This window comes from Miniopterus schreibersii, assembly GCF_964146895.1.
Source record: "Miniopterus schreibersii genome assembly, chromosome: 1".
NCBI classification, from domain to species: Eukaryota; Metazoa; Chordata; class Mammalia; order Chiroptera; family Miniopteridae; genus Miniopterus; species Miniopterus schreibersii.
Window position 1 is genome coordinate 114,722,858 of NC_138101.1, and position 13,408 is coordinate 114,736,265.

Below are 13,408 nucleotides of genomic sequence, written 5' to 3' on the forward strand. Positions count from 1 at the left end.
TGGTAAGGAGAGGCAGATTGGGAAAAGGGGAGTTGAAAAACAAAGAGAAGGGCAAGCCAATATGTAACTAGGGCCCTCCCAAACACCCAGAACAGAGTGGGGAGGGCACCTGTTAGAGACAGAGACCATGCTGTATCCTCAGGTCCCCAGCCCCAATGGAGTGATCTGTCCTTTCACAGACCCCTGTGAGGTCCCAATATCAGAATCCATCCATCTTCTCCTCTCAGTCACAGCCCATTCAACTCACCACCCAGCTTTCAAGGTCCCCTCTTAACAGGGAGCAGCCCCCTCTCCAAATAAGCCTGAGGAAAGCTGGAGGTCCTTCCTGGGAGGAGGGTGTTCTGGGGGTGAGCCACTTTTTGGGTCCCCCTTCAGTCCCTGACCAGGCGATAAATGTGGTGCTGGGCCCCCCTCTCACTGGTGGAGACTTCAAAGACGTAGGCAGTGCAGAGCAGCAGCTCCTGGGTGTCTCGATTTGTCGCCACCTGGAGGATGGCGAAGTCCCCCAGGGCACTTCATCACGCAGCGCTCAGGCGGCTGCCGCAGCCTGTATAAGAAATGCACCAGGTACTCACCGTGGGTGGCGCAGCAGGCGGGACGCGAACCTGCCGTCCTCCAGCCGGGCGCGCTCCGGCTCCGCTTTCTCCACCACCTGCTTGCCGAAGGAGCGGGCCTTGGAGGGACAGGTGAGGGTGCTGTGCTCCAGGCTCTCATACCGGCTGCTCGGGCCATAGAAGCCGCCGCTGCTGCCGCCTCCTCGCCACTCGGGCCCCAGTTCAGGTCCGCCCAGACCTTGACCAGGAAGAAAGCGTGGGGGGCCAGATCACGCAGCTCCCGCAGACCACCCTTTTTCTCAGGGAATTTGTCATAGATCTGTCGGACATCCACACTCTCGAGGGGGGGCGCCCCAGGGCCGGGGCAGTGCTGGCTGATGTGTACAAACAGTGGCCTCTGGTCAGAGTCTCCTGCATCCGGGGTTCCGCAGGGCCGCGAGTTCCACCAGCTGGCAGCGCCCAGGGCGCGAGCCTGCCAGGCTGCGGGCACCGAGCAGGGGGGGGCAGGGCAGGGGGTGAGAGGGCTTGGGGGGGCTCCTACCCTGGGAGGTCAGTAGATGGGGGGTCAGTGACAAGGAGAACGGTGTCTGCGAGAATGGCTTCACATCTGGAACATTCCAGGGGGTCCCAGAGCCCCCTGACCAAAACTGGAAAAGCTCAGAGGCCTGAGGACCAGCGGGACCCAGTTTGGCCTGCAGAGAAGGTGCCGAGATGAGCTGGGCCGAGGCCATGGTGGCCATGGTCTGGAAAGCCTTATCCTTGGAAACCTGGCCCACATTCAGGGCCTTGAGCTTGGACTGGATTTCCCTCGATTTCCTTCGGGCCAAGACCTGGATGTGACTAGAGACCTGTTTACGAGTCCGGGTCTCCCCGTTCTCAGCTTGATGTAGCGGGCAACCAGTTCATTCCGACCGTACATCTTGCTCTCCTCAGACAGGATGATTTTCCGCCGGCCACAAGGCGGGTAGATGGCCAGGGCCTCCTGGAAGCTCTGCTCGATGTCTGGACTCCAGACACCCTCTGCATCTGGGCCCCCATCTCCTCCAGCCCCCTCACTGCCACCGGTGCCCTCCTCACTTCCTTCCTCACTTCCTGTCCAGGCGCTGCCATCGTCCAGGGGCCCCCAGCCCGGGGTTCCCCCATCTGGGCCTCCTGGCCTGGGGCTGGGGAGCCGAGAGCAGAAGAAGAGTCTTAACAGAAAGATGGGGGCAACCCTGAGGACTTGCAAAAGTTTTGATTTTATCATAAGACCACTGAGTAACTTTGATCTGGGAAGTAAAATAACAAGATTTGTAAGTTAGAAAAATCACTCAAGCAAGAGCAATGCAGAGAAGCCATTAGAGAGGACAAGGCTAGAGGCAGTAGAATGGCAGGTAGCTTTGCAGTGTGACAGCTGATGCAGACTAACCCAGAGCAGGGTCAATGGAGAGGAGGGGCAGATAAGAGCAATTGGCTGACAAAGAGTCAGTCAGACTTGGTGATGGATGGGATGTGGAGGGGAGGGGCAAACTCTCTCCAGGCCTCCCCTGAAACCTACCAGATTTCTAGATAATCCTGCAGTCAGTTAGACTTTCTCTTAGTCAAACCAGAACAGCATCCTTGCAGCCACACTCTGACACTCTCAAGCAAAATAACAAGAACCATTTAGTTTCCAAATCAAGCAACTGTTGATTGCCTTGTCTTTGGAAATCAGTATTCCATTCATATTACTGCAAGTGCCTGCTGATGAATGTGTCTTGAACAGATGCTAAAATGTTTGGGGTAAGTAGGGTGCTCTGTAAACAAGGTTAGAATCTTCCCATTACAATTTTCTAACACTATATACCTGGCATCTTTGCTAAATGAAACTGTTAGATATCATCTGCCATAAATCCTCCTTAAATGGCTAATGTAGCATAAAATTACGCGAATTGAAGCAAAACAAAATACATAATAAACATGGGCAAAAACAGTGACTATGATAGCAGCTTTGCATATGGAGTACAAAATCAGATTTTCTTTTTGGAACACCTGGCCAATTCTTCTATTTTAAGTGTAATCCACAAAACAAAATAAAGGATATTTACTAAATTTTGTTGTAAAGTAAAAATTCACTGATTATAGAAACGGCAATAACGGGATCACACAAAGATCCTAGTTAAGGTTGTCTCTGATTTCGGAAAGGTGGTTTTGAAACTGCGTGTCTTGCAAGTGTGTACAGATCTTCCACATCAAATACTGAGGAGAAACCTCACTGCTGGGGCCAATCACCAAAGAAGTAAATTTTTCCATCCTCTGCAATGCTTTTCCACTTCTTTGCCCTCGCTCAACTTAAGGCTTAGGTAATCCTGAGTAATGACAACAACTAACATACATTGTGTGTTTACTATGAGCTAGATGTGGTCTTTGCATATATTACTTCAATTAATCCTTTTGACAATCCTATTGAGGCAGGAACTGCCGCCATTTTAGGAAGATTCCCCATTTCAGGTATCAGGTTACCCGCCTAAATGTACATGTAACCTTATCTGACCTCTGTAACCCCGCCCACTATTTTCGGGCCACAAGCAGGCCCGACCTCCGACCCTATAAAGCTGACCCAAGCCCTTTGTTCGGGGCCCAGAATTTGGAGACTGGGACCACATGCGTTAATAAAGGTCTCCTTTCGCCTCCTCCGGTGTGCGGCCTGAGTCTTTTCCGCTACACTATGAGGCAAGTACGTACTATTACTACTCACACTTTTTGGCTAAGGAAACTGAGACACAGAGAAGTTTACTAATTTGCCGAAATTCATCAGGCTAGGGAGGGAGTGGCAGAGTCGGGATTCAGACCTCAGTACTCTTAACTGCGTTTCTGTACTGCCTCTAATTGGGAGGAGACGCTTGGTGACCACAGGCCTGATATGCCTTGGATTTATACCTTAAGCATAGTCTCCTGCATGAGAAACAAGAAAACCTACTACATTCCTTTTATCAGTAAAATATAGCTAGAAAATATAATTTAAAAGCAAGATTTCATTTACAATGATGACCCCACCACCACCAAAAAAAGGCTCAAAATACTTGGGCATTAATTTAATTTAGGAGCCAAGAGAGCTAATAATGAAAGCTGCAACATCAAAGAGAAGACTTCTTAAGCGGAGCCCACCATCATTAAACCGTACAAAGGTAGCCCTAGCTGGTCTGTCCCCATGGCTGGGGCCCTGGCCCCCAGGCTGAAGGGTCCCAGTTCTTTCCGCCTAATGGCAGGTACCTCGCTAGCAGGCTCCATCCCCACCTGGGTCTGGGCAACCAATTGGTGTCTCTCTCTCCACTCTCTCTGAAAAAGCAATGGAAAGAATATCCTCTGGTGGGGATTTAAAAAAATGTGAATAAAAAAATAGATGCCCTGAGAGAGGCAAGGGGCTGGTCAACACACCCATGCTCTTCCCTTCCTTCAGCGTGATCCCCAGATTCCTGCAGGCGGAACCAGAGCGGGAAACCCGGGAATTCATCCTCGGTTCCGATTCTCCCAGGCACCGAGGGGTCTTGAGGAAGAGGAAGGAGGGCAACCGCGCAGCGGCAGGACAGCCCGAACCCTGCAGCACGTCACGGGGGCGGACCAAGCGCTAAGATCACGGCGAAGGCGCTCAACCAATCGGAGCGGAGGCGCTCCCGGAGCCTGCCGGGAAGGGAAACAGGAAGGGAAACTTTGCACCAATAGAAAGGAGCGGCGCCCGGTGGGCGGGGCGGGGCTCAGCGGCCGAGCGTGGACCTAGGATCCAGATTTCCGTGGGATTCCGGGTCCGCCGGTCAGGGCACGTGCCCCAGTTGCGGCTCCGTCCCGGGTGGGGATTGCGCAGGAGGCAGCCGGTAGGTGATGACTCTCATCATTGATGTTTCTCTCTCTCTCCCTTCCTCTCTGAAATCAATAAAGATATTAAAAAAAGTTGAAAAGAGCTGAGAACCACCGCCAAGCGGTTAGCAAAATTGACAATGGTTAGGTCCCTCCGTTGTGACCGTAGTTACAATGGCCACCGCAGTTGCTTCGCTGACTTGGAATGGGCGACAAGGAAGCCGCCTTGGCTTCTTGGTGGAGCCGCAGAGCGACCTGGCAAACGAGTTTAAGTTCCGCGGCCGAGGGCTAATTGCCGCCGCTCACCGCAGGGTTTCGCAGCTGGCCTTGGCACAGGCGGGCTGTGGCGGAGGGCAGAGGAGCCCGGGCAGGCGCGGCGCGGGCCGGTGGAGGGCGGGCGGGGCTGCTCGGCCCAGGGCGGAGGCGGCTCGCCCGGCGCCTGCGCGAGCGGCGCTCTCCTTACTGGCGTTTTGGTGACCCTGTGAGTCGCGTCTTGTGGATCACCAAGTAATTTGTGCGGGCCACGTGTTCCTCCGGTCTCTGTCTTAAGAGTCATTTGGGTGGCTTTTTTTTTTTTAAAGGGGATTTCAGTCTCCGCGTGGTTTTGGATCCAGACTTGAAGAATGGTTCGTGAAGCCGGATTGGGTGACACAGCGTCATTACAGCGTTTTATTGACCATGAATTCTTGTGACGCACCAGAATCGACTCCCGTGCAAAGTGCATCCTCAAGGCTTAAAGATGATAGGTGCCAGCCCTCTGCACCAACAATTAAAATTCCTCAGGAAGCCGAGGTCATTTCTCCTGACTCCACCTCGGAGGAAAATCCCCCAGGGTTCACAGTTGCCGGAAGATGGTGCTCCTCAGAAGGTCGCATTCCTTCTGCATAAACAGGGGACTTCATATAGTTTAACTCCCCTATATGAATTCTCCCATACATGCAAATCTCAAAGTGTTCTAAACTTCTGAGCGCATTTATTGCTGCTCAGAAGCAAAAAGGACTTGCTGTGGAAGTGGGAGAAGACTTCAACATCGAAGTGATTTTCTCTACTCTCCGAGGAATGAAAGGAACACAGAGACCCTGGAGCATTTCTTGTCCAGATTCTGTCAGAATCTCAATTGCCATCTGAGAACAGAGAAGGTAAAGTGCTGTGGACTGGTTTGTTTCTGCTGTCTATATGGAGACAGTCTTTTGGAGAGTGTTTCAGATTTCACCTGTCTACCCTTATTCCTTGCAAACAGAGCAGAGACTCTTACAGCCATAATTGGAACCTGGTTTCATAAAACTTTTGACTGTTATTTCAGTCCCTAGCAATCAACGCGTTTAATCTCTCCTGGATGCCTGCTATGTGGACTGCATGTAAAACGGGCCGTTATGCGGCTACTACTGAATTTCTTTGGTCTGTACCTTGTAGCTCTCGAGGTCTGGACATTTCTTATGTCATACATCCAGAGGATGCAAAAGTTGTGTGGCACAGTGTCCACAAAACACCTGGGAAAGTTACCAAGGAGGAAGCTGGTTTATTCATGGACCGTCTCTATTCACATTTCCATAGGCATTTCAAAAGTCAGTTATCAGCCACGAGATTGGTTAGTGTTTCAATATCTATAGCTTTGGCACATGCTGATGGAAAAGTAAAGATTCTGTGTCATAAATACCTTATCGGAGTGTTGGCATATTTGACAGAACTGGCAATTTTTCAAATTGAATGAGACCTTGTGGGGACTATAAGATATGGATTATATACCTTTTTCTCTATTATTTTCCTAATTGCTATTATGAGAGAGACTGCAGGAGAAATGGCCATCTGTATCTGCATCTGTTTTTTTCACAGTGCCTTTGGAGTTGCTCAGATGGAAGCTAAAAAGGATATAGAAGAACAATGAAGGTGGTAGTGGGTGAACCACAGCCAGGTGCTCATGTAATAGTCAAGCTGATCTAGGATGCCAGTCTCTAGAAAATGCTGAGTTGTTAATTTGTTGGCCATCTTTCTAAAAAATATGTAATGTACATTATGTCAAACTTTTAGGATACAAATGAGATAGTGCTAATAATGAATATTTTTTATTTGGGTCTTTAAAAACTGTGCTCCTATTTAAGCATGTTAGATTTGCATTCGTAGAGAATTTTGTCTTCTAAAACATTTTCCTAGCATCATTTTGCTGTAGAGAACTAGCAATAAAAAATCTCCAGAGGAAACTAAAGATTAATAAACATTTTTAAGCTGCTAATGTGCTTCTGTTTTTAATATTGTTCTGTTCTTACTGCAGTGTTGAATTAAATACTCATTTTTAAAATGAAGAAGAAAAAAAAGAAGCCCAAATTTCATTCCCAGAGTGATTCAGAGTAGATGAATTAAGAGTTTATATGAGGAGAAACAGAAAGACTCTATCTACAAAAGTACTCAGCTTCAATAGCAATTAAAGGAAAAGCATTTAAAATTATTGAAGTTATGCCTTGGCCAGTGTGGCTTAGTTGTTTGGGTGTCCTCCCACGCACCAAATGGTTGCCAGTTTGATTCCCTGTTAGGGCACATGTCCCAGCTTTGGGTTCAAACCCGTGATTGATGTTTTTTTCTCTCCCTCTTCCTTCTTCTCTCTCTAAAAATCTTTAAAAAGCAAACAAACAAAAATATAATTACTGAAGTTACTATTACCATAAATAAGTGAGAACTTCTTAATTAGCTTTGTCACCCTAGTCCTACCATAAGGAAAAAAGTGATAGGCAAAACATGGAAACACAAATAGAAAGAGATTTTGACTGCACTATTTTACAACTCCTTAGGGGCAGATTAAGTTGTAGATTTTTTTTTGTCTGGTAGAGATGCACATAACTTCTGTTCAGTAGAAAAGAGAATGCCAAAGGTTACAGTTGACGGCCTTGCAGGATACTAAGCTGTTTATAAATCCCTGACTCCTTAAATGCTCCTTGATCCCATTTTTAATTAATTAACGGGTTTATTTATTTGTTAATCCTCACTGAGGATATTTTTTTCCCATTGATTTTTAGAGTGGAAGGGAGAGGGGGAGAGAGAGAAATATGGATGTGAGAGAGACACATTGATTGGTTACCTCCTGCATGCACCCTGACTGGGGCAGGGGATCAAACCTGCAACCCAGGTACGTGCTGTTGACTGGGAATTGAACCCGGGACCCTTCAGTGCATGGGCTGATACTCTAACCACTGAGCAACACCAGTCAGGGCTCCTTGAGCCAATTTTAACATCTCATTGGTTCCATGATCAGCTAATGGGTTTAATAACATTTTTGGTATGAGCTTATTTTATGTTTCCAAGATAGTCAAGATTTTACCTTTCTGAAAATTTACTTCAGCCCTTTCAGAAGTCATCCCATTGAGATGTTTAAATGGACTTATCTGACAGAGCCAATTAAACTGCCTTGCTTTGGAAGTGTACCTATGAGTTGCTTAAGCACAGACATGTCATTTCTTGGCTTCCAGAGTGATTCTCAAGCAGTGGTAAAACTAACTGTACTGATTCTGGTGGGTTTTTGTTTTCCCCCCCAATTTTGTGGTTTTGTTTTTGTTTCTGGTTCATTCAAGGCCAAGCAATTATTCTCTACTGATGGCAGCAATGATTAGAAAATTTGCTGATATGGTCTGATGATTTAGAATCTCTGTTGGATGGATGAGAAAGACGTATTCTCTATTATTGGATGACAGATGACAGAGAATCTGATTTGTCTTTTTGTTTGTCTGTTTGTGAGCTCAATTCAATCAACCAGGTATTTGATGCCCACTATGAAGGAATTCTTTGAGATCAGGATAGGTGAGCTTTTGTGTTTCTGTTTATTTTTGATCCATGGCTGAAGTCATACAACTGAAGCTATAAGCTCTCTTTGTATTTATGTCTATAATTTAGCATAACCTTTGCCTCTAATTGTGCAAGTGTGAAATATTTCTCTACATCTCTTAAGTTTAGACACCTATTTATCACTATGTGATAGTTTATAGAGATAATAGGTGCCTAAACAAATAAAATATTCAAAAAATTTACAGAAAATAAACAAACTGTACCTTTAATACTTTAACTGTGCTGAACTTTTAGGGGAAAATTACTCTTATAGAAACTGCTAGCTCAGAAACATTTTAAAAATCCAGATCAGACTGATTTGACAATTTTGATTTAAGAAAGAAAATAAACAGTTTTATATTTTTTCTCTATCAGTACTAACTACACTGTAAGCATACATTTTACTTTTTCATAAGATTCAGGTTTATTTTCTCATAAAGAAATCAGTTAACTTGAACTTCATAAATTTATTTTTTTCTCCTCATTCTGTCATATATTTCTTTAATTTTCTTAAAATAAGCATGTACTACTTTGGAAATTCCACACAAATGATTAAGAATAACTCTAATGCAGAGCTCCTTACACCATCCTGAACCATAATAGACTGTTGAAATGACAAGCCCAAACCATCAACATTGATAATCAAATAGACATCTAAGGTGAATGACACTGTTGCTGGTCTGACCAGCACACCTTGGGGCTCATCACAGAACCATGTCTCTAAGGATCTCTGAATCGCCTGAGAAACGCCTATACAGGCCTCTTGGTCAACTCTAGCCCCACTTTGCTATCTAACTAATGACTGACAGCTCTCTTTAGTGGCAACGTTTATTTTCATAAATTTCTTATATTGGTTATTTCTGAAATAAGCTAGCATTACTCCTATAAAATGTTTAAGATTAATAAAATGTATATTTGTGTTCAAATAAATGGAATCATAATTTCAACTAAGTTTTCGTGACAGTATGGTTTATAGTATGCCAGCTTAAACAAAATTTCCAAAATCCTTAGGTAACTTAAAAACTTGGACTAATAGTAAATCAATTTAATTTATAATAATCTTTTGATACATGAATGATTTCTAAGTATGACTGAATACTGAACACTGATTACTAAGCATGATCTTAAGTTTTTGGTTTTTTCTTTGGGGTTTTTTGTGTTGTTTTTTAATATGTAATGAGTGATTATATCTTTGGGTCATGGTAAGGAATGTATTCATTTTGCCACTTTAAGAAGGTGTGCAAAGAGGCACTGGCCAGGTAGCTCAGTAGGGTAGAGCGTCCCGATACACCAGTGGGTGTGATTCCCTGTCAGGGCACATACAAGAATCAACCAAGAATCAATTTTTTTTTCTCTCTCTCTAAAATCAATCAATACAATTTTTTTTAAAAAAAGGTGTATGTGTGTAGCTATTATGAGATGTGGTATATGTATCTGTGAGCTTTGCTAAACTGCTGAAATGCTCATATGTAACAAACAGTTCTTAATGATCTGCCTCCCAGTTTTCTATTTGAAATATAAGTTAGTTACTTTGGGTAAAACTTATAATTAATATGCACAATTAAAACTATACTAGCAGAAATAGTGACATAAAATTACAACTATGCATGCAAAATAATTGGATGAGGTTTTTTTTTCAAGGAAAAAAAGAGTAATTTTGTCCTAAAATAAAGCACAAATTTGTTTCAGAATATGCAACAGTATAATGAAAGATAAAATTTGAGTAACAAGTTGTTGAGAGTATGAATGAAGCAGATTTTATTTGCTTTAGTTTATTCTAGCTGAGTCTGAAAAGAAACCATGATATATGTTAAATTTTGACAAAATTTTGATGGACTTATTTACCAAATAATTGTAAGAGCCCTAGCCAGTTTGCTTAGTGGTTAGAGCATCAGTCAGTGGACTGAACGGGCCCAGGTTCAATTCCAGCCAAGGGCACATAATCGGTTGCAGGCTCGATTCTGACCCTGGTCAGGGCTCGTGCAGTGCGGGAGGCAACCAATCAATGTGTCTCTCTCAAATCGATGTCTTTCTCTCTTGTTCTCTCCCTCCCTCCCTCCCTCCCTCCCTCCCTCCCTCCCTCCCTCCCTCTCCCTCCCTCCCTTCCACTCTCTCTGAAAAGTGATGGAAAAAATATCCTCAGATGAGGATAAAAATAAATTAAATAAATAAATAAATAAATAAATAATACATAAATAACACTGGCAGGAATAAACGTAGGATAGATGAAGGGGTGGTCCAATCAGTGATCTGGAAAACAGGGTTGGAAAAAATACCCAATCTTTTAAAACTATAGCTAACTCTCAATTTAGTAGCGTATGCTCTTATAAACTGAAACTTCTGTACATTTTTAAATGTGAAAACTTCTAAACTTTGGTACATTTTTAATGGCATCTGATTCTCACTGACCCCTCAGAATTCAGAAAACACTTTTACTGAATATCCTTACTGTTCATAACCATAGTTATTTGTGCAGGTTAATAATTTGCCCTTATTTTTACCTGAAAATAATGGGAAAATCAACTGTGCAGTGAAGAACATATTTGAGAATGATTCTTATTTGTAAGGTCTAAGTATGTACTGCAGGTGAAATCTGGTAAATACAGTGTTTTGTGCTTGGTAGTTGCTCAATATTGTATGGCTCTTAAGCTTTGCAGAGCAAACTCAGTTTGGCCTAATAGTTAATTTCCTTGCTACACTTATGTAAATAATGAAGCTAATAAAATTTTATGAGACCAGTCTTTTTGTATCAAGAGTAATCTTTGGAGATTATTTCTGATTGCAGATGAAGGAAACTGTCAGAGTATATGCAAAACTTGGAAATAAGCAAAAGAGATTTCTGGGTATTGTTTCTGTGCAGTGCTAGGCTTGTACTTTGATTTACTTTCTATCAGTTGAACTATTTTACAACTCTTTACAGGTTACCCTGAAGATGTCTGGTAGAGATGCAAATAGTCTGTCTGGTGAGAAAGATAATCACAAGAGTTATAGTTTATTGCTCCATAGGTATTAAATAGTTTTTATCTAACCCAGCCATCTTATCCTAACAATTCTTTATTAAATTGCCAGTAGATACCCAGCTCTGCAAATGCTCTTTGAGCCAATATTAATATCTTCCTGGATCCCTTATTAATGAGTTGGATAAAGTTTTTGAAATGTGTTTATTATATATTTATGTTAAAGTTATGATTTTACCTATTTTAGCAGAGGTTCAAAATGTTTGTTAAATAAATACAGAGCCCCACAAATGAAGATCCAGATGGGAACAGGGGGCTGAAATATAGCCTGTACTCCATCTACAGAGCCATCTGCCCTGTCATGGGCCTGTGTCCATCCAGAGGAAGGGCACCTTTTTCTTTGTGCAAAGATGGCCTGTATACAAAGATATGCCTGCATGGCTGCTGTCTTCTAACTTGCACAAAGGCACTGATAGGCTAGCAGTAGCCCTAAATGTGTCAAAATATCAAAAATATTTTAAAAATATAAAACCCAGTGAAATAGATACTGCATGAAAACTAGTATGAATATTTTGTGGGCAATCCGGAAATATTTTCAGTCTTTGAAAGAAAATCTGCCAAATATAACAAGCTATGAAACTCACTGTAATTTAATTCAGTGATTCTATTTTTGGGGTACATAGCCCAGGAAAATAGATGCTTCCCCTTTGTCCTCCAAAAATAGATTATGTGTATATAACAGCATGTTAATAACATCAAAAAATCTCAAACACTATACATAGTTGCACAAAGGACTATGTCAATACTTTGGAGTGTTTCTATAAACTAATAGTTCATTTTAAAAAAGAAAAAAAAAAGCCCTGGCTGGGTGGCTCAGTTAGTTGGGACATTGTCCCATGCACCAAAAGGTTGTGGATTTGATTTCCTGTCAGGGCACATACCTAGGTTGTGGGTTCAATCCCTGGTTGGAGTGGGTACAGGAGGCAACCAATCAATGTTTCTTTCTCTTCCCCTCTCTTTCTAGAATCAATAAAAAAATTCTCAGGTGAGGATTTAAAAAACAGAAAACCAGTAAAAACATAAACTGATGGCAGGATTATGGATCCAGCCCTGTAGCAACTTGCACATAGTGGGTATGGTGCTCACTAAAAGTATAATTACAGAATTAATTTGTGTAGGATATACACATTTGAAGAGGATTGTGAAACCGCAGTGTATATATAACAATCCAGTTTCAACAAGGCTGGAAAGGACTAGGGACATGTGGAGGCTCTTGGGTGCCAGACTGTGGAGTTTGAACTTTACACTGGCCAAGGAGCATCGCAAAATATTTTTCAAGAATCAACACATGAGAGAGAGAAACAAGGTGGTGGCATAGGTAACCGCTGCACCTACAGCCTCCCACGACCACATCAAAATTAGAAAATACAGAACAGCCATCACTCAGAGCCTCCTGAAATCTGGCTGAACAGGAGCCCTACAACCAGGGAGCTGAAGAAGCACCAAGACTGGTAGGAGGGGCGGAGACGCAGGCAGATCGGGGGTGCTGCTGGTTAAACCCGGAGGGACATCTCAGCAGTGGGGGTTTCCTGGAGGAGGGAGGAGTCCCAGACCCACAGGCGGGGGAAGAGACGTTCCCACAACTCCGGGCTGTGAAACCATAGGGGCCTGGCCAGGCATGGCTCAGCAGTTGAGCATCGACCGAGGGTCCAGGAGATCTGGTGCTCGATTCCCGGTCAGGGCACATGCCCTAGTTGTGGGCTACGCAGCCGATCAATGACTCTCTCATCATTGATGTTTCTATCTCTCTCCCCCTCCTTTCCTCTCTCTAAAACCAATAAAGATATGTTTAAAAAAAAACAAAACCATCGGGGACTGTCTCTGAGGGTCATGGAGGCTGCGGGAGCCCCAGACATCTCCTCTTAAAGGGCCCTCGCACAGACTCACTCAGACGCACTCCCGCTAAGCCCCAGCACCGGGCAGCAGCTGGAAAGGAACCTGGGACATGTGAGGAGGAACTAACCTGCCTGAAATTGGGCAAGAGGTGGAGGGGCGGCTTTCTCCCAGGCAGAAGAGCTGGCAGAGGCCATTGCTCTTTTGATGAGTCCTCTCCTCACACAGCCAGCAGGCAGGGGCCATATTTGAATCACCAGCATCTGACTCACACCTTTGGCCCCACCCCAAGATTCCCAGAGGCCCCGCCCCTCCCTATCTAGAGGCTCATCCAGGTCATTTCCAGGGCTTTTCTATGCAAATGGTCTCTTGAGCCTTATG

The 13,408-nt window shown here is 44.1% G+C and overlaps 2 pseudogenes across 2 annotated transcripts; one reads left to right on the plus strand and one right to left on the minus strand.

Annotated features, from left to right (window-relative positions):
- Positions 1-226: 226 nt before the first annotated feature.
- Positions 227-1,697, minus strand: LOC308562472 (transcriptional enhancer factor TEF-4 pseudogene; annotated as a pseudogene). The gene has a single exon. The product of its transcript is annotated as a transcriptional enhancer factor TEF-4 pseudogene (transcript).
- Positions 1,698-4,321: 2,624 nt separating this feature from the next.
- On the plus strand, positions 4,322-8,553 carry LOC308556988 (centromere protein L pseudogene; annotated as a pseudogene). Its single transcript, XR_014000603.1, has 2 exons — positions 4,322-4,384; positions 4,949-8,553. The product of XR_014000603.1 is annotated as a centromere protein L pseudogene (transcript).
- The last annotated feature ends 4,855 nt before the right edge of the window (positions 8,554-13,408 follow it).